Source organism: Podarcis bocagei (assembly GCF_964188305.1).
Source record: "Podarcis bocagei genome assembly, chromosome: 5".
In the NCBI taxonomy this organism is placed as follows: domain Eukaryota; kingdom Metazoa; phylum Chordata; class Lepidosauria; order Squamata; family Lacertidae; genus Podarcis; species Podarcis bocagei.
In genome coordinates this window covers 27,527,499-27,554,248 of record NC_138129.1, presented here as the reverse complement: position 1 = coordinate 27,554,248, position 26,750 = coordinate 27,527,499, and the positions used below count along the sequence as shown (strand labels likewise).

At 41.5% G+C, this 26,750-nt stretch overlaps 1 protein-coding gene across 17 annotated transcripts in view; it reads right to left on the bottom strand.

Annotated features, from left to right (window-relative positions):
• The window catches only part of PTPRT (protein tyrosine phosphatase receptor type T), a 614,745-nt gene that overhangs the window by 510,207 nt on the left and 77,788 nt on the right, over positions 1-26,750 (bottom strand). The window lies entirely within an intron of this gene.

The following is a 26,750-nucleotide window of genomic DNA, read 5'->3' as shown; positions in this document are numbered from 1 at the left end:
TAGAGTTTCAGATTTCCTTCTACATATTTCACTTTGCTAACAGTTCAGCACAGAGATGCATAATGCTAGAGCTTTCATTGCCATAGTAACCGAGCCCTTGTTCACACATTATGGTTTTCTATTTCCCCAGGATGGATGAAAAGCAAGGGATTCTCCACATTCATTACCTTCTCCTAAACTTATGGGCCATACTTTTGCTTTGAAAAAAGCTACAAGTAAACCAAGCATGCATTCCAAGCAAGGCAGTGGTGTACAAAGTTCTAGCAGCACTTTATTGCAATTTTCTCCATTATCTAAAAATAATGAAAGAAATTAAGGGAAATAATTATAACTTAAATTAGAATTTAAAAAGACTGAAGAAGAGTTGAAAAGATATCTATAATCCCTGAGTGATTGACACAGAAAAGAAAGAAAGGAAAAGAAAGAAGCTTCTGATAATTCAATTATGTCCCTTTTGTTGCAGCCTTGGTCCCGCAGGAATTACTGGAAATCCAGGATTCTGTTTTCGATCAGATAACTGAGAAGGCAGATGATAAAAGTGAAACAAGGGTGAAAGGGAAGGGGAGGGGAGTAAAGTTTAATTGTGTCAACAGGCTTAAAAAGTCAGATAAGAGTACCAGGTCACAACAATTGCTGTTTTGTGGCAATACTGCTGTAATCAAACCACTCTGGAAAAGTCCATATCCTATTAAAATTGAGAACATAAGAAGAATTATGATCCAACATTAGCCTGCTCCAGCATCCTGTTCTCACAGTGGCCAACCAGATCCAACCAGATCCACAAGCAGGATTTGAACACAAGTGCAACCTCCCCTCCTGTGGTTTCCAGCTATAGTACAGGTATTCAAAAGCATTCAGAGGTATGTAATCCACGTGTTCTCAATATGTTAATTCTAGGAGTTACACTCTTTAATCATCAATATCCCTTGGCAAGCAAATTTCAAAGTCCATTCAAAAATCATTTAACTACCAAGGCAACAGATATAATCCAAGCTGCATGTTTCTTATTTAGGGCTCATTCGTCCAGAATGTGACCAACAGGGGTGCTTACAAAAGCAGGAAGAAACAAACATCTGCAAGAGCTATGTCCTACCAAACATATCTAGAGGTGTGCAGGGAAGCTTCTGCTTGCATTTGCTCAAACACAAGTACAATGTCTAATGTGATCAGTGAACAGCTTTAGATACAAAGTCTTGCACAACAAAGTGCATCTGCCTCTAATTGGTATATGACTTTTTCTTTCCAAAGCTGAAACTCAAAATAAAATCTTTATTGCTACCTACTGATTCAGAAGCAAAGCTGCTTGTACCCTAGTCAAGTGAGTAGGATGAACATAAAAACATCCACACTGAATTGGATTAGCTATCAGAGCACCAGTCTCTGTAAGAAGTACATTGGATGATTCAGAGGCAATCTAAAACAGCACAGAGTATTGTCATAGTGACTAATTTTCATTTGATTATTAATACATTCAACAATTAACATTCTGAGGTCCAGAGGCTAGGACCCAGATCAATGGATTCAAGTTACAAGAAAGGAGATTCCAACTAATCATCAGGAAGCAGAGGTTACATGACCATCTGCCATGTACGATTCAGTTTAGATTCCTGCATTGCAGGGGGATGGACTAGATGATATTCGGGTCCCTGCCAACTCTACAATACTATGCCTCCATGAGCTATAATATGTCATGATTGTCCGTTTGGGGCAGTTCCCGCTTTAATATTAAACAATGAACGGTGCCAGAAAATAAATTGTTGCCAAGATCTGCAAAGCAATTTGCTTTTCTAAATTTCAAAAGCCAACCTTTTCTTCAAAGCACCAGAACAAAACATACCCGGAGGAAGGATCTGCATCCAACCCTGGCTTTGTCCCATTATATTCCCACACAGGGAGGAGAACCCAGTACATCAGATTAAACCCTAAAGGAAGACAAAATTTCAGGCGCAGCCTTGGAGAGACAGCTCTGAGTCCCATGGCCTTTGATTCAAAGAATATGTGACAAAAATGCAGCCGGAAGATGGAAAATCTCTTTTGATAGCTGTGTGATACAGTCATTGGGGGTTTTTATAGACATACCATGTTTGAGAGCTCTTAAGCCTCTAGGTTAGCTGTCTCTGTGAGCTCCCACTGCATGTCAATAGACTTTTTTCTTTTTTTCTCAAGGAAAGAAATGAAACAGCAACAGCAACTTTCTTCCTCATGGCTGATTTGTGCTAAATGACTGCTTTAAAAATAAATCAAAACATTTCACACAACTGTGCCTGAAATGTGTCTATTTTGGTGTTATGAAAACTGCACAGAGACAACAGTTTTGCCAGTAGAGAGCCAAATGCAACCCCAAATCTATACTCTTTTTCTGGAAGCGTGACAAAGGAGAGACACTGGCCCCAAAACTATATTTTAAGAGAACTCCACAGAAAAAAAAGAGTACCCACCTTGGTAGGCACTTTGTCTCAAGATGAAGTTCACTCTGTATAGCTACCATTATTATGAAAATAGGGCAGTTGCCACTACCCAGGAAACCAACTGATTCACGTTTCCCACCCACCCACCATCTTTCTCCTCCCTGGTTCAAGAAGGCACAATGCCAAGCATAAGGAGAAGGAAGCTGACAGACAGAGCCACCTTCTGGACTGGTGGCTAAGAAAGAAGACAGGGAGGCAGGGGCTGGCTGAGGGAAGACTGGGGTGGTTGGTGAAAGATCCTCGGAGTCGAGTGTGAATTTCATGCTCTTTATTCAGCTTGTAGCAGCAATGAATGAAACTTTCCCCAAAACATCTCGCTATATATACATTATTTACACAATGGGCCCTGAGTGTTTGGCTAATTCCGGGCTGCTCCTGCAGGCCAATCAGGTTGTGGATTCACTTCATCCAGGAGCCTGATTGGCTGTTCCTGCAGGCCAATCAGGTCACTGATTCACTTCCACCTGGAGCTGGACTGGGTGGCTCCTGCGGACCAATCAGACTGCTGCATTCTGGATCCTATTGTTCTAGGATTCAGCTCAGTACATAACACCTGGTGGGGAAGTTCCCCATTCACTGAAAAGGACCACCTTCTGCTAGCCAGAATGAGAAGTCTCTCTCTCTCTCTCTCTCTCTCTCTCTCTCTCTCTCTCTCACTCACACACACACACACACACACACAAAGGGAAGGAGGGAGAGAGAGATCATAAACCCTGAACATGATCATTAATGGGTGTAACCCCAAGTTGCCAACAGGAGTATAGATGTATTTTCTGGAACTTGTAGTTGCAAGGACAGTTTTGCAGTCAAACAAGAAAGGGAAGTCACAGCTGTGTTTCCTTGAAAGCTTTGCAAAAAGCCTACTTTAAAAAAAAAAAAAGAGGTGAGGAAATCAATTCCCAGACAGAAGAAAGGTGGGGCATGTTAGCCAGCACTAAATGGTAAGACAGAATGCTATTGTATTTTAGTCCTTTCTCATATATCAAAATGATTTCCAGGTCATTTAGGTGACAAAGTCCTCTTGCTTGCTTTCTTGAATTGTCACTCTGAAGCCACTCTCCAACTTAAGGTAACAGCACCAATCTAACCAGGGTGGTTTAAGTTCTCCATACACAAAGCTGCTGTAAATCTGAAGAAACCCTAGTATGTGTGTTCACATACAGAAGTATTTCTATTTTAATATCTGTTCTATTTTCACTGACAAGAAACTCGTTTCTAGATATTAAAGAGCTTAATGACCTCATTTCATATAACCTTTTTAATATACAAAACAAAACCCTGCAAGAAAAGAAATCTTAACATTTTTGTTTTGTCTGTTCATAAAAGATGGCTAAGAGTTGCTGTTCTGATGATAGTACTTGAAAAAGTGACATGTGGAATAGCAACAGTTATTTAAAAGAAGGTGGCTTCCCTCACCTTCTTCTGACACAGATAAATCAGGACTGGCATTTCCCTTGGAAGAAAGAATTGCCCTGTTTTGAGAATTGCTTGGAATCAAACCGGCAGAGTTCCCTTAACAAAAAGCAGCCACCTGTCTGTTCCTGTTTTATGTGCCAATCAAGTCAATGCAACCTATGCATTCACAATTGTCTCCCCTTTCCTGCCTCTTACCAGCAAGTAGATTAAGGATGTTGCATTGACTGACAGGTGAAATATAAACAGATTATAGATTCGCTTAACTTTCATACAGCACAACTTCAAATAAAAATGCATTATGGGTTGCTGCTATCCAACAACCAGACGTGGGAGATATATGTGTGTGCACACATGAAATTTCTGATCAAGTCAGAATTACAGAGTTGAAAGGGACCCAAAGGATCATCTAGTCCAATCCCCTGCAATGTAGGAATCTCAACATATGCTCCCCCATGCAGAAATTAATCTTATGCTTAAGGGAAACCACATAAGATTTTCAACATCTACATTCAGCTGCTGGGAGAGATCATCAGGGGGTTTGGGCTGGGTGTTCATCAGTATGCGGATGATACCCAGCTCTACCTCTCTTTCAAATCAGAACCAGTGAACGCAGTGAAGGTCCTACCAGACTTTTAGAAGGCATCTGAAGGCATGTGTGTGTGTCTGGAGGTGGTTGGAGGATGGATGGCGGCTAACAGATTGAGGTTGAATCCTGACAAGACAGAAGTACTGTTTTTGGGGGACAGGAGGCGGGCAGGTGTGGAGGACTCCCTGGTCCTGAATGGGGTAACTGTGCCCCTGAAGGACCAGATGCGCAGCCTGGGAGTCATTTTGGACTCACAGCTGCCCATGGAGGCACAGGTCAAATCTGTGTCCAGGGCAGCTGTTTACCAGCTCCATCTGGTACGCAAGCTGAGACCCTATCTGCCTGTGGACTGCCTCGCCAAAGTGGTGCATGCTCTGGTTATCTCCTGCTTGGACTACTGCAATGCGCTCTACGTGGGGCTACCATTGAAGGTGATGCGGAAACTACAACTAATCCAGAACACGGCAGCTAGACTGGTGACTCAGAGTGGCTGCCGTGACCACATAACATAACACAGTACGTTTCCGAGCACAATTCAAAGTGTTGGTGCTGACCTTTAAAGCCCTAAACGGCCTCGGTCCAGTATATCTGAAGGAGCGTTTCCACCCCCATCATTGTACCCAGACACCGAGGTCCAGCACTGAGGGCCTTCTGGCGGTTCCCTCACTGCGAGAAGCTAAGTTACAAGGAACAAGGCAGAGGGCCTTCTTGGTAGTGGCGTCCTCCCTGTGGAACGCCTTCCCACCAGATGTCAAAGAGAACAACAACTACCAGACTTTTAGAAGACATCTGAAGGCAGCCTTGTTTAGGGAAGCTTTTAATGTTTGATGTATTACAGTATTTTAATATTTTTTTGGAAGCAGCCCAGAGTGGCTGGGGAAACTCAGCCAGATGGGCGGGGTATAAATAAATTATTATTATTATTATTATTATTATTATTATTATTATTATTATTAAGCAGGCATGTCCGACTTCCGAAAGGCTGCAATCTACTCCCAGTATAAAAAAACTGGCAGTGATCTACCATTGGATGGATGAGGAGCATGCACAAGGTGCTGTGTGGAAGGAGGTGGCAAACTGGATGCAGGAGGGGGGAGTTTAAGGGGGGGGAGGAAAGGAAGGCAAAAGTTCTCTCTCTGAGGAGCCAGTCGCCATCTCTCCCCCCCCCAGCCAGCCCTTTCTCTCTCTCCCCTCCCTGTCAAAGGGAGCCACAGAGCTGACACGCATCCCAATCGTGTCTGCCCCCCGCCTCCCCCCTCATTGTCAATGGGACCCAGCGCTGGGACCGCTGTTGCAGCCATGAAGGCTGGGCTGGGCAACATTCCTCGCACTTGCCACATGGCCCGGCCTTCCCTGCTGCAATGGCGGAGGGACCCAGCGCTGGGGGCGGGGGGGGGTGGCGGCGATATTCCTTGCCCACTTTATTTAATCCTGTGATCAATCAAGATCTCTCCCGCCATCTACTGATTGATTGCGATCAGCTGGTTGGACATGTCTGCAATAGAGGAAAGATAATCGTCTCTCTTTTTAGGTCAATAACTGAGTAGAGCACCAAAGTTTGGCCTCATGTGTATGCCAATATCTGCATAATTACATGAACATCAGCTAAAGCAGGGATGGGTGGTGGACTATGGTTCCCATCATAAAATATAGAGCTCCATGGACCAATGATCTGACGCAACATAAGGCAGATCCCTGTGTTCCTATGTCACTCTTCTATGAGAAAGAAACATTAGTAACTCGTTTAATTTCCCTAAGGTTGATTTTACTTTCTCCTGTAAAGGAAATTATCAGTTCAAATAATGGTTTCAGTAACTATTTCACACATTTCTTTTTTAAAAAATCAGGCCTCTAACAAAGCTCTCCTCAGGCCTATATAGTTTTTAGTCATTTTTTTAAAAAAAAAAAAGTTTAGGGGTACTCTCATTTTGACTCAAGAAAACCACCATTTTATTGTTCAAATCAGGAAAAATGAATACAGTAAATGGAGAAAAGTGCAAAGATTCACAAAATGTTTAGAGGCGTGCGTACCCCTGAGTACCCCCATAAAAAAGCACTGGTTTTAGTCATTCAGAGTTCAGAACATACACAAAAAAGCAAAATCCTAAATTTATCTATACCAAATGGGCATAGTAGTGAAAAATGGGCATAGTAAGATGGTAGCAGGATGTGAGGCTGGAAACAGACCATTTTAGCGGCTGGCATTAATAAAGTATCAGTGGTCAACCCATCACTATGCAGTTCTTGGAGGTTAGCGCAAAAATGGGGCATCCATTATGTGCATGTGGTCTCATTGTGGGCTTGTAGCATTTTGGCAACCCAGAGTGGTCCACAGATGTCAAGTGCTATTAGAGCACTTCGGGGAAAACTCATGAAACACTGTTATGTCAAGTTCACAGCTGCCGCTCCCTGGAATTCAGTGACGCATTTGGCACAAAACTCACTTTTCTACTGCTGAGTTTTGAATGAATTTTAATATATATGAGTATCTGTGGACATCAGTGAGCCTGGCGTAAATCCCCTTGTTAAGCCTAACTGCGGGTTATCTAGCAAAGCTGCTGTGTAAAAAAATTAATATAGCCAGCATCTTTCTGAGAAATCTTAGAGAAATGGTGCAGATTATGGATCTTGCTAATTTGGGTGGAATGGCTTCCAAAAGGAAACGTATTGGTATCAAAAATGGGAATTTTTATGCTGTATTTTGGTAGGGTGTTTTAAAACATAATAAGAAAAACCTGACATTGCTTTAGACCCACACTCATGGCTGTATAATATTCCAAGGTAAAGGTGACTTAGCAAATGTATACAGTGCTAATCTATTGGAATAACTAAATTTGTAATTTGAACCGCAAACTGTCAAAAGGCACCAGGGATGACATTTTCCGGCTCTTTGCACAAAATCTTTAGCAAACAAGTCCCAAGCTCTTCTAAACTTTTAGGTTAGTGGGTAGTTGAAATAGATTATTATTTTTTTTAAAAAAGTTTCCAAATCAAAAGCTTATTTGCAACACCTAGAGGGAGAATATGACTGCCTGGAGGCAGAATATGACTAATTTAGCAGCAATTGGCTTTATTGAACTAGAATTTTTATCTCTGATGAATTCAGTTTCTGAAAATGTATTAAAAAATATCTATTATTCTGCTTCCTCCACCAAACACACAAAGACACCTCATTTTTTTAATTAAAAAAAAAGTATTTAGAAGATTGAAAGGAAAGTGGGGGAACTAAGAAATATTAAAGCTATCTTATAATTCCCCAAGGAAGGACATTTGGAAACTGAATGGGAACATATAAACACATTTCATAGCATTTTTGGAACATTCTTTGTTTCTAAGCGTATAATGATGCCACTCTTTATAATATATTATAAGAGATTGGGACATAGCAAAGTAATGCAGCATTTGCGGTACAATGAATTTGTATCAAAATGCAATGTGGGGGAATGACAAAAAGGTCCTACTAGGTTGAACCCCTAAAATGTCCAGGGATCAGGATCAAATATAGATAGTAGGTGATGGGGAAAACCCTACCCAAGAGAGCTGCTACCCATCCAAGTAAACAAAACTGAACTAGATGTGAAATAATCTGGCCTGGAATAATAATCATCACCATCTGAATTATTATTTAAATCTATATTCTGCACCCTCCTCCAAAGGAGCCCTGGGCAGCAAGTGTGTCAGTACTAAAATAATACAATTAAAGCTTCTTTTATAAAGTTTAAAACGCCTTAAATCAAACACCTGCTCTTGCCAGGGTCAGAACTTTCAGCCATCAAATGATTGAGTAAACAGTGTTAGGTCTAGAAGTTATTGAATATTCAAGAGTAGCCAATCAGCTCACAATCATCAACCCTTTAAACCTGTAGATGGGAAGTTCAGCATGTTGGTGCAAAGGAAAAAAATAGGTATGAAAATGAGAATTTCCTAGATGCCAAGTTCCAAGTTTGGGGCAAGTACTCTTTGGTGAGAGAACCTCAGCAGAGATTTAAAAACACAAAACATGCAGTAAAGTGTGGCTGTGAAACCTTAAATTGTAACTTTTTCAAGTTCCCCTCTTCTCCTTGCATAACAAAAGAGACCACATATTTAGTAAGTTGAAGATGGTTTACTTGCAAACTCTTCAAAACTCTGGTTCCTGTGTTTTTCCCTACATCTGCGAAGGCAGTAAAATTTGGCTTAGTTACAAAGTGGAAAAAGTTCCTAAATTATTGGTATAGGAACTCAAGAATGGTTGATGAGAGCCATGCAACTGGAGCAACCAGCTCAAACCTCTTCACACCTTGAGTTTCACATGTAGATTAAGGTTACAACAACAGGCTTGATTACCCATTTCCTCCCAAGGAAAGGGAAGGACATAGTTAAACCTGGCAGGACAGCTTGTTGCTGTCATTTAGTCATTTAGTCGTGTCCGACTCTTCGTGACCCCATGGACCAGAGCACGCCAGGCACTCCTGTCTTCCACTGCCTCCCACAGTTTGGTCAAACTCATGCTGGTAGCTTCGAGAATACTGTCCAACCATCTCGTTCTCTGTCGTCCCCTTCTCCTTGTGCCCTCCATCTTTCCCAGCACCAGGGTCTTTTCCCAGGGAGTCTTCTCTTCTCAGGAGGTGGCCAAAGTATTGGAGCCTTAGCTTCACGATCTGTCCTTCCAGCCTCAGGGCTGATTTCCTTCAGAATGGATAGGTTTGATCTTCTTGCAGTCCATGGGACTCTCAAGAGTCTCCTCCAGCACCATAATTCAAAAGCATCAATTCTTTGGCGATCAGCCTTCTTTATGGTCCAGCTCTCACTTCCATACATTACTACTGGGGAAACCATAGCTTTAACTATACGGACCTTTGTTGGCAAGGTGATGTCTCTGCTTTTAAAGATGCTGTCTAGGTTTGTCATTGCTTTTCTCCCAAGAAACAGGCGTCTTTTGATTTCGTGGCTGCTGTCACCATCTGCAGTGATCATGGAGCCCAAGAAGGTAAAATTTCTCACTGCCTCCATAGACAGCTTAGTCTATGGTATTAATCCCTTCATACATTTATTAGACTTAAGCATGTTGGTTATATGAGGCTGGTTATCCACACGCAGCACACATCAAATGGACTAGACACACAGCCAACAAGCAGACAGATAAATGTAGATTAAGGCAGTTTATTATTTAGCAAGCAACAAGAAACAAACAAACACCTTCTCACATCAAACCAGAGCTGAAACACTTACAACAATGAAGCAGAATGAAGTGGGAAACACTTGACACCTCTGGAGGTGGGACTTCTCATCAGGATTCTGAACAAATGACAGCCTCCTGAACTCTAACATCTGTTTTTACACTTTTCATTTATGATACCAAGCTTTTAGGAATCACAACTGGGCAGTTCATTTCAAGATCTCATTCAGAAACTGGCCCAGGAGTTTATTTCAGGTTACTTCCCCCTGATTCTGCAGAAGGGTATAAAACTGGTCTGTTTTCTGATTTTCATATCTAAAATAGACACCCAATATCCTTCTCAAAACCCACAATCTTAGGCCATGTCTAAGTAACTCTACACAGAAGTAAAAATCCTACTGAACATCGCAAGTAGCAATGTTGGAATAATAACTATGGTGTCCTCACTGAACCTGCGCTTATGATTTTTGTCCCTTTCTGGAATCAGAAACTGGTGTGATCGTGCAGTTCATATGCTGTTTCCACCACATAATAAAGCAATGGCACTGCTTCATACAAATGTTGTTGTTGTTTTTTAAATGAATGGATATCACTTTTGTCAGGGGCTGGAGAATTGGGGGGTACAAAATGTGCTCATTTTCACTTGAACCCCGAAAAAAGCCAAGAAAAGACGACTAGGCGTTTTGTGCTTGTATTTGTCAGTTCTATATAACTGAAAGGCTCAGACTTAGGCTGGTTCATGAAAAATAAACTTTCCATATTTCACACTTCTTGATTTCACCTTTTTCCAAGGATATTCTAATCACAAATCCAGATGCCCTTGATAGAACCCCACCACAAACTGGGTCAGGTTGTCCTGAAGCCATGATACACTCCTACATATTTGGGTCAATCTGCTACTATCCACAATGTTGAATTGATATTAAGGCTACAGTCCTATACACAGTTACCTGGGAATAAGCTCTGCTGAAGTCAATGAGACTTATTTCTGAGGAACTATGAATAGACTTGTACAGTAACAAGGCATAAAGGAACAGAGTTTAAAGCAGCCTTCCCAAACCTGTTCATCATCAGACATTTTGGACAATTCGTTTCAGCCCCAGCCAGTACTAAGTCAGGGTAATCATAGCAACTGGAGGGAAACAAGCTGGGGGAGGCTTCTTAAACTAAACGTTCTTGAGGCACAACATACCAGGCGCAGAAGGGAATTAACTAGAAGGGAAAACATGCTGGACCCAATAATAAGAAAGCAAGAAATCAGAGGTTTGACCAGCAAAGCTGGTCTGCTCAAAAGTCATACTTTCTGTATGGTAACTCTGCATCCTATGTGGAATCTACATACACTGTAAAAATGTGTTTTGTGTTGGGTTTTTTTGAAAAATACATTGAATTTTGCATAGCTCACTTTCACCATCTAGTGTCACATTTGTATATTTCATTTTGCAACTTATTTAAAACGGTTTATATGCAGCTGTGGAGCTGAGTCCTTAATCTGAGTTGAGTGACAGCAGCCCATGGTTTTCCAGTGGCGATGGTACTCTCTTTTATCATTATCTTGCATGTTCCAAGACTAAGCCAAGTCAATCAAAACAGACATGAGGGATGGCCACAATGAGTCATACTTCAAATTAAACTCTGCTATTAATATGACATATTCATAAACAGTTATTATTTTAGAAAATAAGTAGAAAAGGGGGCTAGGGATTAACGTTCTGCTTTGCTTACCTTCATCTGCACCCAGCCACTGGCTAAGACTGCAGATGTTTCACTGCAAGACGACGTCCAACAGTGGAACGTAATTAGAAAAAGCTGCTGCACTTTCCAGCTCATTTGGCCAGGGTTATTGAGGTTTGGAACAAATGCCTACAACTGTTACAGTTTAATGGAAGATTCAACAACAGGGGTATTTTTCTCCGAGACTGGCTATGCTTTCCAAACTGTGGCTTCATTTTCCTAGCATTAATGCTACCCTATCCCTGCCAAACATGCCTATCTCACAGAGCAAAAACTTGTTTCCAGCCTTTGGGATTCCAAGTCACCCCAAATATCTCTGCGGCTCAGCTTCTAATACTGAATTAAGCATTCCAGCAACAACACTGTGAGGAGACAAAATAAGAATGTCATACTTTTCAGGGAGCAGGGTAGGCAGACTTGAAAGATCACATTTATTTTTGTATGAAAATAATAAGGATTTACACAATAGCCAGAAATCTGGCATGCAAAATCCAAACATCCCTGTAATCCCTGTTTACAATACACACAGAGAAATTAAAGCAGGCTTAGCTAAGCAGTGTTTGTGAATATTAATAAACCTATATTTCAAATCTGGGCTTTGTAAAAAGGCGGAAAGAGGATTGTTTTCAAACAAACCTATATTTTACACAGACCACTTGGAATGTGGAAATTGTTGAAACACTACACCATGTGCTAGAAATGGGTTAAAGCTGTTTATAACAGCAAAATATTGTTCTGTAACTGAATTACCTGGCAATATTCAGCTCCCAGATAATCATGTGATGAACACATGAAGCTGCCTTATGCTCAGAACCTCCCATGATTTAGAATTAGGACTAATTCATACATACAATCAACCTGAAGCTTTGGTACAGAAATAGGTGGATGGGATCTGTACTGCACAGGGTAAATTGGTGGTGTAATTCCCTACTCTCCATGTGCACAGATTGCAAACTAGCCCATCAGGAGGCTTATTTGTTTAGCCAAGAACCATAGCAAATCCAAAGCCCAATAAGCTGAAACAAAAGTTCAAAATATAAATATTAAACACATGAAACCTGGCTTTGTCAGGAGACTTATGCCAATAGGTCGCCAGTGCGATCCATGACATTTGACTAAACAAAACATCACTTAAACCTATGTGTGGCTACAGCAAAATGAGTCACCATGATAAAGCATTTCCTCTGATTATTTTGGAGAGGACATTTTCTCCCTGTTGGATCCTTCTGCAAATCTAGTAATAAAAGGCAATAAATAATACTTCACATTGGGAGAAATGGAAATCAAGAACTATAACAGATAAGGGCGGCCATCCTCAATTTCCTGGTGTTGAATTAATACAAAACTGCTGGTTGTTGGTTGAGCAGCGACATGCTAAATGTGGGTTTGGAGGCACTTATTCATTGGAAATTTCTTCTGTTAAATCTTAAGAAGGCTGTTCTCCATTTGGCGCCTACCTTCCACTTCCAACACGTAGAGCTCTTTCCCAGTCTGCATTGGAATTGTGTCTAGGTGTTAATTGTTTAACTATTTGCTTGTTTGCTTCCCTGGGCTCCTTTTGGAGGAAAGGTAGGATAATAATAGTAGTAATAACAACAAGAAGAAGAAGATTCCATCAGTGGCAAAGGAATCCTACAACTATCTTTCCACACGTTAAATAGCCTTGATCTGCTCCACATACTCAATACAATTCAGGAATCTATGTTCACAACATGGTTTAGTAGACTGACTTGGGCCCTCCCAGGAGCACTTTGAATTGTTAATATATAATATTTACAGCACTTGTAATGCTGGCTGCCTGCTGCAGCTCTTGTTTCTTTTCAGCTCCATAAGCCTGTGATGAACTGAGAATGAAACATCACAAAAATCATGCCAAAATATACTACAATTCACTTAGCTACCTATGCTGTACTTTTTGTCATCTGAAACCACCTCCCCAGAGAGGGAAGGCCTTTTGCTGACAGGAGATAATGCTGAGGTCACAACAGTCTGCTGTAATGTGGTGCCCTGGGCATCTGGGGACACCAGGGTGGGCTCTCCCCTTGGCAGTTCACATGTCAGTCCAGGGATCCAGATTAGTGCCCCACAACTGATTGAGACCCTCCCCATGATTCCATTACTCCGATTCCCCATTTTCATCCCATTCATTCTCCTACTCTGACAATTTCTACTAAGATATCTCCACTGGACTCCACTGACGTTTCCTGAAACCCTAAGATGGAGCATTTAGACCTCACATTATGCCTCATTGCCCCATTTAAGCTGCAGCCATGGACAGCCACGGACAGAAAGTCTCTACAGAGGGTGGTGAATACAGCACATGATATCATGGGCTGTCCCTTGAGTCCGCTAGATGACATTGCAAGGGATCGTTGCCTTAGGAGAGCGAGAAAAATTGTCAGGGATGACTCACACCCCAGCCACCACCGCTTTAATCTTCTATCTTTGAGCAGGAGATATAGAAGTATAATCAGCAGTGCCAACAGGCTAAAAAATAGCTTCTATCCGTGGGCTGTTAGGCTGCTGAACGAAAAATAACATAGCAAAATTGACTTGCGAGGTGGTGTGTTGTTTGATAAGAAACTGAGTGTTTGGGAGGGGTAGGCTTGTTTAATTTCATTGTACACAGGTTGTACAATGACAGTAAATTTATTATTATTATTATTATTATTATTATCATCAAATGCAATGCCCACTTGAGAGCAAGCCATACCGAACTAAATGGGACTTACTTCTGCAGAAACATGTGCAGGATTGTGCTGCCAGGCATACTTATGTAAAAAAATATAATAATTTAAAGAAGTGTTACATTCATTTAATATGTGGCTGGAAAATAATGAATCATAGAACTGTATAATTGTAGAGTTGGAAATGATTCTGAGGGTCATCTAGTTCAACCCCCTGCAATGCAGGAATCTCAACTAAATCATACATGACAGATGGCAATGAATTATGCCAATTCCAAAAGCATGATGTACAGCAGGAATGGGAAACGTGGTCCTGCACACCCCATCATCCCTGACCGCTGGCCATGTTGGCTGGGGCTTATGGGATTTGAACAACATCTGCAGGGTAACTATAGTACAGAATAAATGTGATCGATCTCTGTTATCCAATCTTCGCTGATCTGAAACTCCTGATTTTCCTTCTGCATCCTACACATAGTTCTAAGCCAATGATGCATCCTATGTCGACAGCACTCCCATTTATCCAAACAGTTAATTCTCCCAACATATTAGATGGCTCCTAAGCCATTCAGTATCAGATGCATTACACTGCACAGAGCTAATTGCAAGAATGTATTTCTGACAGATCAGCAGAGCAGATTTCATTCTGCTTCCTATCTCATTCTTCTTCTCCTTCTAGCATCCGGTGTTTTCACGGTTGTCACAAAAAGCAGCTTTGAGTAAAGAGATACTTTAGTAGCCCAAAGCATGAGCACCATCAGTCACACTCCTGTATATAAACCGATCAGTCTTAAGAACCTCCTTGTGACAAGCCTGCCTGGCTTCTTTCTATAAAATTAGACTTCTCCTCCCCTATTTTCTCATCTCCATCAGTGCTGACGGCAGGAACACAGACAGCTGCAGCCACATTATTCAGCTTAAGTGGAGATCGTCACTTATTGGAGCTCAAATTGTTCATTAACTTGTCATGCCTGAATTCAGAGGATGGGAACCCATAGCATGAAGCAGAATCTTTTTAAACACAGATGTTAACAGGCCATACAGTAAACCACTGAGTCTCTTGGGCTTGCTGATCAAAAGGTTGGCGGTTTGAATCCATGTGACGGGTGAGTTCCCATTGCTCTGTCCCAGCTTCTACCAACCTAGCAGTTCAAAAGCATTCCTGTGCAAGTAAATAAATAGGTACCACTGTGGCAGGAAGGTAAATGGCATTTGCATGCGCTCTGGCACTTGTCACAGTTCTCTGTGCGCCAGTAGTGGTTTAGTTATGATGGCCACGTGATCCGGAAAGCTGTCTGTGGACAAACGCCGGCTCTCTCGGACTGAAGCAAGATGAGCGCCGCAACCCCAAAGTTGGCCACATCTGGACCTAATGGTCAGGGGTCCTTTACCTTTTTTACAGTAAGCAAAGTAGATCTTCACTAAAGGACTAGATAACAGAAGGGAAGAGCCTTCTGTTCCCTTCCTGATGTATAGATTCTTTTTTTAAAAAATACTAAGGAGATGTTTAGGCTCTTCCCTTGATGCCACTTGTTCCCGCTATCAAACAGATAAAGAACTTGTGCCCCCCACCCCAGATGCTATTGGACTCAAACTCCCATTGGCCTCAGACAGTATGGCCAATTGTCAGGGACAACAGGAGCTGAAGTCCCCCATTATTTGGGAGGCCACAAATTTCCCACCACTGCACAACTCAACGAGTACTGATATTTGAATTCATTCAGATCACATTCCGATATGCTAAATGAAAGCAGAAACACTGGTTTAGGTGAAGTGTGCAAATTATAATCAAAGTATCTGTAGCTTTGGTTGATAAAGTTACTAGCATCTTCCAAATATGTTTTAAAAAACAAAGATCAAGAAGCTCAGGTTTAAATGAATTCTATGGATTATAATAGATTTTTGCTGACTCCCCTTGCAGTTCCTTGCACACCCTGAAAATCTGTTGGGAAAATCTGTATTTGGAGACCCTATGGAGCAATTAAGGTTTGTTGCAGTTATAGTATAGCCTCCCAGCCAGTAGGATCCTTTGCTTGGTAGAAGCAGGATCTCGCCAATTCTAACACATTTGCAAAAGGAGCACATTTACTCTTAACAGTTCAGGCTTCACAACACTTCTCTTAACTGATAAGTGATGAGAAGGCAAAACCCACAAATGCAAAGAAGGTTAATTAAGCCGGTTTGCAAATTTCACAGTATATATTTTAAACATAAAATATTCTTCCTCTGAGAGAACTGAAAAATGAATATAGTGCAGAATAATTAGACATGAAATCCATTCACATAGGAATTAAAACACAATGGTTGCACCTTCCCTGTAAACACATGGGAAGATTTCAAAGCCAGCTTACTACTGCATCTCACATCTGTTGGTTTTGCCACATCATTTTGCTGTGTGAAGCCGCCTTCCTTTTACAAACCGTTGTAATAAAACCACATCAACCTCAACAAATAGTCAAGCACTGAAACAAAGGGAACTTTGAAAAATAAATTTTCAAAGGAGTGGGAGGCAGGTACATTGTTATAGGTAATATTATAATAGTTTAACCTTCACCCAACAGATGTTTGGGGCGATGACTCCTATCAGCCCTTGCCAGCCTGGAAGTTGAAGCACCTGGTTGGCAAACAATAGAATAGTCAAAACAGGATATTTGGCAAATCTTCAGGAGTCAGAAATGGCCTCAGTGTTTGCATGTTGGCTGGAATGAGACGAGACAACAAACATGGGATGACCACCACAAACAGCAACTCATGTTGTTGTTTTCCTCCCTTGTCCTATAACATGAAATTATTTTAAGTGTGTGGTGCGACGTCCATTAACATGGAGCCAGCGCGATTGTAATGTGATTGATGTCACACCACATTTTTCCATAAATGCATGTAGCTGGGGCTGAAGAGAGGAACTCAGCGGGGGCTTGTTGTTTTGTTGATCACATCCCATCTTGGTCCACCCTAGGGCATTGCCATCCTGCCTCTGACCGTCCATTTACAAACTGGCAACCCTGTTGCATCACATGACAAGAATAAAGCAGCTTAAAAAGAACCGCTGAATCCACAGCTGGCATCTTCTCAAGTTAAAAGGGCATCTTCTGGCTTCAAACAAAGATAGGCTATTAGTGCATGTCTGAGTCAGAATCACAGATGTGGACCCCTAAGAGACAACCCACAATCTCTGGGTATTTCTATATAACATGACACGGCAAAGTGGCACAAATAGATTTCTTGGCTAAGAAGCCTTCTGAGTGTCTCTCTGGTTCACTGCAACGAAGGCAGGTTAAATGCCCTAATTCTTATTTAAACAAACCCTTTACTCCCATAGATTCTTGCTATTGAACTTCCCAGCTGACCCTCTAATAATGTACATTCTGGAGCCTATCAGAAAAAGCCCAGGCGTTGCTTGTTCCTTCCCAGCCCTACCAAATTACAGAGAAAGTGCTCATTTATTTCAGAGCTGCCAAATGCAGCAACATTTGCCAAAGTTTCAATTTAATTCATCTTGTTCTGCAAAGCCCCATTTCCCAGAGGTAAATACTGCTGTCTAATGAGGGAGAGTCATGCACAATTACACTGTGAAGCGGCAAATGGCCAAACTAGCTTGCAAAAGCTGATTCTTCTTTTCCCCCTGCACCCACCCCAGCAAACTATTTTGTGGTGATAAGGGTATGAGCAGCGGTGACTAGAATGTTTGATTTGCAGGCTCCAAAAGGTCATCATAAAAAAGGCTACTACCTCCTACATATGATGGAAATCTCTAAGGTAGGATCATATTGAAATTGAAAAATTGAAATGTTGCACACCCCAGTACCTGGAATTATAATACTATTGTGGGCTGCCATAGCACAACAAAGAAAAGCTGTGTGGGCGAAGGGTATTGCAGGTTATTGTTATATCCTGCCTCTCGTTTGCTGCTTCTTCTTCACATGGCAATTCATATGAAACTGAATGGCAGCAGATTTCAGAGGGACAAAAGAAAGCACTTAATTACATTTATCTGTATATGTATTTTGGGTGCATTAATATGGTGGTTGCCAGCTGTGGTTGGAAACCAAACTTGGCTCCCACTCAAAAGTCTAACTGCTGCCCATCCACCACAAATGTGGGACCCTGCGAAGAGGGTTGACAGGTGGGCAGAGAAAAACCACATTTGTGGGAGAGAAAAGGATCTGGCTACCAATATTGATTTAAATAATTTATGGTGGCAAATGAACATAGAGGTAGAAGTATGAGGTGAATATTCAGACTTGCAAAAGTTTCATTGGCATGATCATCTGTTCTCTGTGGTGTCTGTAATTAAAGTCTTAACCCCAGAAGTGTTAGAAAAATAGGACGGGAAGGAAGTAGTAGTTTTAGGTTTCACATTATGAAAATTATCCATCAGCGACAATTGCTTCATAAGTCTATAGAATATTTTTCTTTGAAGATTTTTGAAGGGCACAGGGAATTTCATGGCCCCAGCTGTGCTATACAGTGGTACCTCGGGTTACATACGCTTCGGGTTACAGACGCTTCAGGTTACAGACTCCGCTAACACAGAAATAGTACCTCGGGTTAAGAACTTTGCTTCAGGATGAGAACAGAAATCGTGCTCTGGTGGCGCGTTGGCAGCAGGAGGCCCCATTAGATCAAGTGGTGCTTCAGGTTAAGAACAGTTTCAGGTTAAGAATGGAGCCAGTGTGGTGTGGTGGTTAAAAGCGATAGACACGTAATCTGGGGAACCGGGTTCGCGTCTCCACTCCTCCACATGCAGCTGCTGGGTGACCTTGGGCGAGTCACACTTCTTTGAAGTCTCTCAGCCCCACTCACCTCACAGAGTGTTTGTTGTGGGGGAGGAAGGGAAAGGAGAATGTTAGCCGCTTTGAGACTCCTTAAAGGGAGTGAAAGGCGGGATATCAAATCCAAACTCTTTTCTTCTTCTTCTCTGGAATGAATTAAGTACTTAACCCGAGGTACCGCTGTACATTGAAGGCATTATCATGCCATTTAAGCAGTCATGGTTTTTCCTGGGAACTGTAGTTTGTTAAGGGTGCTGAGAAGGGTGTTAGGCGATCTGTATGCACCTCTCAGTGCTACCATCTACAGAGTTGCCTGGGAAGAGGGATTGATTGGGAACTGTAGTTCTGTGAGGGGAATAGAGGCTTGCTAACAACGTCCCTCTCCCTTCAGTTCCCAAGATGCTTTGAGGGAAGCCAAGAACTTTTAAAGCGGTATGTTAATATTCTAAATATATAGTGCAGATGTGGCCTTATGTTAGGGAAAAGACACAGGCTGGATTGCTGGTTGTGATTCTTCTAAAAGGGATACTATACACATTCTACTACAACTATTAAAAAATCCTTTACAATGTTAAATATTGTTTTCACCAAGAGCACAGTCTGCCTGACCTCACTATAAGACTTTCTTTGTGAAAAATTTTTTGACAATCATCAGAGACAAATCCCAACAAATGCACACATTTATCATTACTGTTGAACTTATTCCAAATTCTTGGATGTGCAGAAGTACAGGTGTTTCAATTTCCCCATCAAAGAATATGAAATGATGAAAGAAATATTACACCGCATATGGTGTGGAGATTTCAATGATTTCTCCTGATGCACAAAATATCCCACCCCATGAGCCACAATGACTGGGAGAATAGCCAACACCTCCACTTGAGTATTATCGCAATGCATTTTAAAGACAGAAAACTGAAGCAACTTGAAAACTGACCATCAAAAATATCCCCCAATTTTCATGCTCACATGTTTACCATTCTTGTTCTCTACAAGCAACACACACAAAAAAACTTGTAGGGCAGACAATTATAAAACTAGTATGGTGCTGAAATCTAGCCTCCATTTTCTCAAAGCCTTTCTTTCTCAGAGAAAGGGGCTTTTTGCCTCATTGTGTGACCAGGCCATGACAGCCCCAGCCCCCAGGGATCATAGGAAAGGAATAAAGACTCTGACAACATTATATGGAACTAAATTAGGCCAGAATTTCCGAATGTAGGAAGACCTTGGCTTAGGTTAGGCCTTGGGCGTGTATCCCTCCCATTCCCCCCAGTGGGGGGGAACCGGGGCTCATCAGGATAAATGGGAGATGGGGGTGCACTGTGAGACGTAAGTGTACACAGGCAGCCCAGCCCAAATCCCCACATGCAAGGTAGTTCACTGACAACCTTTCAGTGTATGGCCAGTGATACCCAGTCAGAAAACCCTGTTAAATGGCTACTTCTTCCTTATAATAAGAGGGCCTCAGGCTGCTAGGATCCAAATACAACTTATGGCTATTTTTCCACACCACCTCCCAAACTTGAACCTAACCAATGTCAAAAACTTAAAGAGATTCAGGGAGAGTATGTCAAAACCCACAATAAGGAACACAATTCAGAAAGCAGAAAGAAGCAGGGTTGTCCTGTGTATTTTAATTTATATTACACAAAATCTTCACTGATACCAATACACATCTTAAAACACCTGTGTCTTCAGAAGTATATGTCAGGAACTACCTTTATCCCACCCTCTACTAGGGTTACATCAGGGTTATTCCAGTATTTCCCAAGTGTGTGCTGCAACCATAGGACAGATCTGTTGATTTCAGAATGGGAACTTAGTGAATAACATGCAAGGACCTAGGCTTTCTCAATGATGCTGTATTGTTTTCAATATTTGGTAACCCAGCCAGATGGGCAGGGTATTAATAATAATAATAATAATAATAATAATAATAATAATAATAATAATAATAATAATAATAAATTTATTTGCTGCAGAATGATAAGGAGAGGAGTTTTTCAGCACAGCACTACTCTCGAAGCCAGAGAAAGGAAAGGGAATCAAATACACCTGCAAACATGCCCCCAATATGCAAACTATTGCTACTTCTTGGTCAGCAAATCGATGTAATCCTAGCTAAGAGAGATATTCTCATGCCTCCATTTAGGAAAGTAGGGGGATTTGCTTAGTGACTGAAGCTAGAATCCTAAGGGTAGCATTGCAGTCTTATAGACTCATAACTAAGAGTAAATCCCACTGAATTAAATGGAACTTAATTCTGAGGTGACATTTATTCATTACCTGCATTGATGTATTTCCCCCATAAATTCTCATGGCAGCTTACAAAACAAATGCAACAATTAAAAATGCAATTAAAATATAAAATAAAAACATTAATAAATAAGTTAATACTTTATTTTAGAAATGGAAAACACAATTAAAACACAGGTGTAGAGGCATGCACCATGATTTTGTCTTTAATGGTCAACCTGGGCTGTAATCTGAATATTAAGAGTGTTTGAGTAGGAGCAGTGAGCTGAACCTTCAGAGTTTGTCCATCAGCAGCTGATGTCCCATTTTTAGCAAATTTCTTAACAATAATGAAAAAAGGAACAAGCCCCCACCACTGTTGATCCCTTTGGCAGATGAGCCTTTAATTAATCCAGAAGGGAAAGTGTGATTTTTTTCCCCAGTACCTGTTTATGTTCACTTTACAAACAGGCAAAAGCTAATTACTTTGCAGTGCCAGTAAAATCCACCTAGGGAATATGGTGCTTTTATCTAATGCCACTGGCAGTGGGACTAGACTGCTTTGAATTATACCCAAGATCAAAGCGCGTCTGTGTGCCGCATTATCATATTTCCTCCTCCTCCCACCCACCTTCTCTCTACATCCTCCTCATTCCACAAGGCTGGCTTGCATTTCATAACGTTCCATTTGCTAAGTATGTTGCATTTAATTAGTAGCCGACATCCAAACTACTCACCCTTCCTCCCCACAAATCACAGAACAACACAAACTCTGCTGTCGTTGCGGCTGAGAACAGATGTGGTGAATGCAAGCGTCTTACGCACTTCCATGACAAGTTAAGCTCCTTCTCCCCCCCCCCCGCCCGCCCGCCTATTTTTCTTCCTCTTCACCTTTGTGGAATGGAGGCAGCTAGGTAACTCATCTGCCAATGCTCACGTCAGCAACAGCCATTCATACACACAGTGATTCCCCTGTTTGCGGCTGCTAATAAGGGGTAGGTTAGGTACAGAGCAGCATTAATTAGCCATAAATTGAAAGCCATTACCATAATAGTGAAAAGATGTATGAATATGAAATTTGCTTTTTTTTTCTGTGGTATTTACAAAAGGAGGATTAATAAGGTAATTTGGATTAAATTCTTACTAACAAACCTACTAGGAATTCAGCATATGTAAGACATTAGATGGGAAAAGACAAAAAAAAAAGGCATTAGCTGCTGGACAGAAAATATAGGACACAGTGTCCCCTAATATTCAAAGGCATGAAATGTGGATAGGTGTCAGGAGGGAGCACAGATATTTCACAAGCAGTGCTGGATTAAATCTTACAGAACCCCTAAACTCTATTATAAAATTCAGCTTCATAATACCATCTAAGTCATATGTTTTCACCTTCTGGCATTCAAGAATAAGTCAGTCTGCTAATGACTGTCCCAACATGTGGCATCTCTTTTGTGCATGAAAGTGCATACCATAAGCACATGGAGAGAGCCTATGCAGTGTCCCCAGTTACACAGGTTCTCAAACTTTCAACTCCCACTTGAGATGGCTGGAAATTACTGAGGCCTACCAGATGCACAATGGCAGTGCAAGGACAGAGCCCATCAAAACATGGTGGGAGATGCAGGCAGAGTTGGGCATAATCCACTGGCAAGGGCTAACATGACTTTCCACTGATGGGCTAGAATCCATCTTTGGAAATTCTTTTTTTGTGTGTGTGTGACTCAACCTCCCCATTTTAGGCAGAATTTGCAGATCAGTGGGTTCTATAGTGGTACCTTGGGTTACATACACTTCAAGTTACAGACTCCGCTAACCCAGAAATAGTACTTTGGGTTAAGAACTTTGTTTCAGGATGAGAACAGAAATTGTGCTCCGGTGGCACGGTGGCAGCAGGAGGTCCCATTAGCTAAAGTGGTGCTTCAGGTTAAGAACAGTTTCAGGTTAAGAATGGACCTCTGGAACGAATTAAGTACTTAACTCTAGTTACCACTGTAAATGGAAAAGGGTGGGGTGTTGTTGTTGTTGTTTACATTTTCTCTTCCCAGCCCCTCTCTCAAATTATTTTTACCCATCGCCTGCTATTTCTTCTCCTGTTCGCCTTTCACATTCAATTTGAATTCTGCCAGATTCATCCATTCCTGCTCCATGGTCTTTTACATCCACTTCTTCTTTGTATAACAATCATTTTCCCTGTTCTATTTATTAACAATGAGGAAAACAATCATAAGAAATATTAACCTTTAATCTTTTTCTTATTTTGGTCAGCATCTTCTGCCCCTGCCCAAATTTCTCTGTCTCCAGCTACCTTTACTCAACATGTAAGGAGTTGCTGGTGCAGGCACCGTTCCAAGCTATAGACTATGGCATGGAGGTGAGGAGTCATTGCGAAGGTTGTGCCACTGAGGTCCACCTGAAAGTGGCTCCACATAATGATTTACACTAGTGGATCCCAGCGCACAGTTTGAAAACCAACCAATATGTGGAGATCAGGAACAGGGCGCAGAATATATAATGCAGCCTGATATCAGGTCAGACTCTTTGTCCATATTGGCCAGTATTGGCTACTCTGACTTGCAGTAGCTTTCCGGGGTCTCAAGCAGAGGCCTTTCACCTGAAACATTATCCTTTTAACTGGAGATATCAATGTATGTCCACCAGCATTAAACTATGGTGCCTCCCAAGCTTGACCTCAAAAAGCTTGACTTCAAAAAAAACGAAGATCATGGCCACTGGTCCCATCACCTCCTGGCAAATAGAAGGGGAAGAAATGGAGGCAGTGGGAGATTTGACTTTCTTGGGCTCCACGATCACTGCAGATGGTGACAGCAGTCACGAAATTAAAAGACACCTGCTTCTTGGGAGAAAAGCAATGAAAACCTAGACAGCATCTTAAAAAGCAGAGACATCACCTTGCCAACAAAGGTCGTATAGTTAAAGCCATGGTTTTCCCAGTAGTGATGTATGGAAGTGAGAGCTGGACCATAAAGAAGGCTGATCACCAAAGAATTGATGCTTTTGAATTATGGTGCTGGAGGAGACTCTTGAGAGTCCCATGGACTGCAAGAAGATCAAACCTATCCATTCTTAAGGAAATCAGCCCTGAGTGCTCACTGGAAGGACAGATCCTAAAGCTGAGGCTCCAATACTTTGGCCACCTCATAAGAAGAGAAGACTCCCTGGAAAAAGACCCTGATGTTGGGAAAGATGGAGGGCATAAGGAGAAGGGGACGACAGAGGACAAGATGGTTGGACAGTGTTATTGAAGCTACCAGCATGAATTTGACCAAACTGCGGGAGGCAGTGGAAGACAGAAGTGCCTGGCGTGCTCTGATCCATGCGGTCACAAAGAGTTGGACAAGACTAAATGACTAAACAAACAACAACAACAACCTTTCTTCTTCGATATCTTTTATTGTAGATTAGGGGTGGGGAACCTGTGGCCCTCTAGATTCCGCCCATTATCCCTGGCCATTAGCCAGGCTGGCTGGGGATGATGAGAGTTGCAGGCCAACAACATCTCTAGAACCACAGATTGACCATGCCAATGGTAGAGGCTTTGATGATGTCTGAGGAGGGCTATACCTTCTTAGTATGTTTCTTTTACCATGTGCCTCAAATCTAGGTTGAAAAATTTCCACATTGCAATAGTAGCAATTTCGTGTTTTCCCAAAGCAATAATGTTGCAAAGCAAGAAGGATGTCACAATTACTTTTGGACACTACAGGATTTTTTGATTATTTGTTTTTAAGCAGCCCAGAACACAAATGTAGGATAAACACATTTACTAACGTAAGCATTGTGAGACAACGGCAGGAACCGCCTTTCTCTAATTTAAACAACTGAATGATAATGCAGCCATAACAACAAGCCTCTTAAGGCTTCCTTTAAAATGCTAAGGGCAAACAGTGAGTTCACATTGAGTGTAATTCTTCGCCTCTCTCTCTCTCTCTCTCTCTCTCTCTCTCTCTCACACACACACACACACACACACACACACTACTGCAGGTGTAGCCAATGCAACACCATCCAGGTATTGTTGGGACTACAATACCCATCATCACTGACCACTGGCCATGCGGACTGGGGATGATCGGCATTGCAGTCCAACAACAGCTGGATGACACCAGTTGGCTACCCCATTCTAGAAGTTTATAAGAACACCAAATATCTTCTTGAGTGAGTGGGAAGTGTATTGGTTCCAATGCGTGTAAGAGATTTTATATATACTCACATTTCCTGGTTTTTTAATTCGGTTTTCTGGATTGCACTACCTGCCTTTCACAGTAAATGATACAGCATGCTTTAAATCCAAGCCTAATTGATACAGTCACCAGCAGCACATGACTCCAAAGTTATTCACCTGTTTTTGCTCATTTGCATTTAAATGCCATTGTAGCTTTATGTGGTCACTGTTGCACCAAAGATTGATAATTTGGCATTCAAATTCAAGGCCTTCTGCAGCTAAGGACAAGACATTTAAATTCCATAGCAAGAAGCTAACAGAGCCACAAATCCTCCACAATCTGTGGAAGAAGAAAATGCTCATTAACTCTTACATGGGTGACTGCATGACCTAATGCTGGTCATTACAGCTGATACTCAAAGGTAGCCCAAGAAGTAACCCTAGCTGCTAACAGAAGCCAAAGCCTCTTTATTGATATGGATTGGGACAAAAAATAATTATGAGCCCCGGTGAGAAAGGAAAAAGGGAACTTTAAGACATTCCATTGCCTCTTATAGGACATTGCCTAGCAATTCCAAAGGGTTGTGATATAGCAAAAGCGGCTCATGGGGTTGTTGTAAGGATAAAGTAGAGTAACTCAAATCTAGATATACGAAACTGAGCTTAATGAATACAAAGAATTTGTTTGAAGAGCCTTAGTTTTGGATAAGTAACAAGACATGACTGTTATGACACTGATGTAGCAAAAATGCCATAGCGTAGCTGTGCTGTTATTATGTGTTTTTAGCATTATTTGATTAAAACATTCAAAGTCCACACACACACTTTTAAGCTGGCTTCAAGGCCTGTGCGGTCAATGCCTTTGGAGCACAGGCTCTTCTATGCCAGTTTACAAAAGACTATGAGAGTAGCACATTAGAACAGCTTATTGTTATGCCACTGGAATGCTTAGGCTTTATTTACAAAGGACTCTGCAAAGGAGAAAATGACTTTAAACCTTTCAATGTAAACTTTTTAAATTCCATTAATAGATTTTTCTCTATTCTGCCTCAGAGTTTATTTTCTCTGACTCTATAGAGAAGATTTCTGTAGAATCCACTTTAAGTCCGCTATTCATGCTCTTGGTATTGGTGCATTGTCTGAGATGTATACTCCAGCAGTTAGTGGAGGACATGATTTTCTGCAAATTGGTGAGGAATACTGAGTTCTCTAATGTTGCAGAAATATGTCAAGAAAGCAGCTAGCTGCACTCACCTAAATGTTTGTCTGCATTAAAAGCACCCCTTTCCAATAACAAAGAACACTTCAAAAACAATACCAGTCATGTAGGAAAATACAGCTATGAAGAGGTAGTGTGGATACGAATTGGTAGACAATGGTCACATTGCAAGGAGAAAGAAAATATTAATCAATATTGATTGAACATTACACATTCTTCCCGGGGTTTGCATCTGAATCTTCCTGGAAGCTCAATAGTGATGTCTGTGGCTACCACTATCAATATATTC